The following is a 2914-nucleotide window of genomic DNA, read 5'->3' on the forward strand; positions in this document are numbered from 1 at the left end:
GTGCGTGCGTGTGTCTGTATATGTTTGTGTGTGTCTACTGTGTGCGTGCAAGGAGGAGCTTAGTGTGATGTCAAAGATTCTAGGCTTCTCTTGCCACGCTTCCCCGGTTCTCTCTTTATGGGCAGCAGCGACCCCTGCCGGGTCTCAAATTCCACCCACTCTGCGACTTGGTCCAGGTGGAGGCGAAAGGAGGAAGCGATCCCTAGACCGAGGAGGACAGGAACAACTTCCTGCATCTTAAATGTAGAGACGTGTGTGTGTGTGTGTGTGTGTGTGTGTGTGTGTGATAAACTTTTCCGTTTGCAGAAGGAACTGCAGCGAACTCCTGCATCTTAAATGTAGAGACGTGTGTGTGTGTGTGTGAGAGAGAGAGAAACTTTTCCGTTTGCAGAAGGAACTGCAGCGAACTCCTGCATCTTAAATGTAGAGAAGTGTGTGTGTGTGTGTGTGTGTGTGTGTGTGTGAGTGATAAACTTATCCGTTTGCAGAAGGAACTGCAGGGAACTCCCTAATGACCCATCCTAGGGCCAATGGGTAACTTTAGTTGGTAGCCAGGTACTTCCAACACCATGCCTCGAGCGTCTAGGGCGGCGATAATCAAATTTGAACGTACATCCGTGTCACAAGAGGGCGGAGGCGGAGTAGGTGGTATTTCAAACTCAAACTGATGGGCCTGCTGCGGTTTCTCATTCGGTACATCTGGGGTGAGTTCCATATTATTTTTTTTCTAACAAGTTACCCAGTCATGTTGATGCTGCTCGTCTAGGGACCACCCCATCAGCATGCATCTACACGTGGGCTTCTTTCTTACTGTCTGGCAGCAAACGTGATGTATGTTTTCCTATAGAATGAGTGTTCTCTAACTCCTTAAGAAAATAAATTGGGTGAGCTATTTCTTTACTGTGGTTTTTTTTTTTTTTTTTCTGGTTGTCATGACAGGTAACAGAATACTTACAGCTCAGTAGGCAAGGTATGTTGGTTTAGGGGTTGTTTCTAGAGTATTGCCCAGCTTTGCATAGAGATCTCAACTAGTTATCAAAGAGTAAGCCACTCTGGAGCTGTGTTCTTAAAACTTCGATACAGCACAATTCCGTACCAAGTAAATGAGTGGTTAACTTTTCACACCCACAGTTTCCCTGGCTTGAGATACCCGTCAAGTCTCAAAAATAATTTGTGTGATGGTTCTTAATCACCCACATTGAACTTCCCAGCTGGCACTCTTTCCGAGAACTCAGGATCCAATTCATGATGAAAACAAAAGTCCACCTTTCACCCCCTCCCACCCCAAACATTAGCATGTTTGCAGAGATCTGTTAATGGCTACCCATCAGCACGGGCTGTTCTTTTTCCAGCAGGGATAGGAACAGCTGGTGGCTGTTAGGGAGACCAAAGAACCCCAGTTATACCCAAATTAGAAGCAGGCCCAAGAAGAACTACTTAGAAGAATGTGTCTCTGTGGTATTGGATGTGCTGGGTTTGTGTGTTTCCCTAACTTATTCATCTCAGAAAATAGGCTTCTAGGCAATTGGGACAGTGCTTTTTATAGCGCCTAATGCCAAAATGGCAAAAGTGAAGACTCCCTGGCAGCTGGTTCCTGAACCACTAGAGATCTGAGTCCATTGCCCAAAAATCCCAGCGAGGTTTTTGAATAGAGGCCTCACAAACCAGAGTGGTTCACCATATTTCTCTGACTCGTAGCATTTTTTCTCCAACCACAAAACTTGGTGAATCTGATTCATTAAGAGTGTGTGACTTACCGGTTCTTCTCTCCCTTAGAGGATAAGTCAGAGGCTGAGGAGATGGCAGGATGAAGGAGGTAGCTTCCTGGCTGGGAGACTGATTAATTATAGGGCTATTGGGCAAATATGTAAAATATTAAATATAATGGGAGCCAGGTTTCTTAGTACTGAAGAAAGAATTTATGAATATGGAATGAAAGAAAGCTATAAATGTTACCCATCTCGGGTTTGACTGCTTACCCTTGGAAAGCCAATAGCTGAGAGACAAGTTGGTTGAAAAGGAAACGTTGGTTTATTCAAGAGGCCAGCAACCTGGGAAGAAGATGGCTGCTGCTGCTGCTGCTGCTAAGTCCTTCAGTCGTGTCCGACTCTGTGTGACCCCATAGACGGCTGCCCACCAGGCTCCCCCATCCCTGGGATTCTCCAGGCAAGAATACTGGAGTGGGTTGCCATTTCCTTCTCCAATGCAGGAAAGTAAAAAGTGAAAGCGAAGTCGCACAGTTGTGTCTGACTCTTAGCGACCCCATGGACTGCAGCCTACCAGGCTCCTCTGTCCATGGGATTTTCCAGGCAAGAGTAATGGAGTGGGTTGCCATTGCCTTCTCTGGGGAATAAGGTGAACTCGTGTCCAAACACCGACTTCAAAGATTCTTCTGGATCCTGAATGGTTTTAAAGGGAGAATCACTGGGGGAAGGGGTCAGAGTCTTCATTTATCTTCCCCTGTGTGCAATCTTCCTTCTGATTGGTTCGTGGTGAAGTAACACAGTGGAGCGCCAGGAATATTGCGCTCAGCCTGAAGTTGCCGTCATTCCCCTGGGTAGGGGCCTTAGTTCCTGCAGAAGAACTCAAAGATATTGTTATATATATTCCTTGAAGAAGGGCCAGGACCCTGCCCCATTGCTCCACTATTGTTTTGACAGCTACTTCTTTGTTCTGCATGTCCTCGCTTCCCTGATAAGCAACTGTTTGCATCTGCCCTTTGAGACTCAGGGAAGATCATGGAGGCTGAATGAAACCTATTTATTAAATAAGAAATGGGGTCACAGAAAGGGTTTGTACCCAGGTGGGCCTCACAGGATCCTGCTCAGCTTCATAAAGAACCCTAAGGTGTTGGATTGAATTCAAAATGACTGGGAAATCATCACACACACACACATAGACACCGTAGCTATTT

This window comes from Bison bison, unplaced genomic scaffold (genome assembly GCF_000754665.1).
Source record: "Bison bison bison isolate TAMUID 2011002044 unplaced genomic scaffold, Bison_UMD1.0 scf7180017864517, whole genome shotgun sequence".
Taxonomy (NCBI): Eukaryota; Metazoa; Chordata; class Mammalia; order Artiodactyla; family Bovidae; genus Bison; species Bison bison.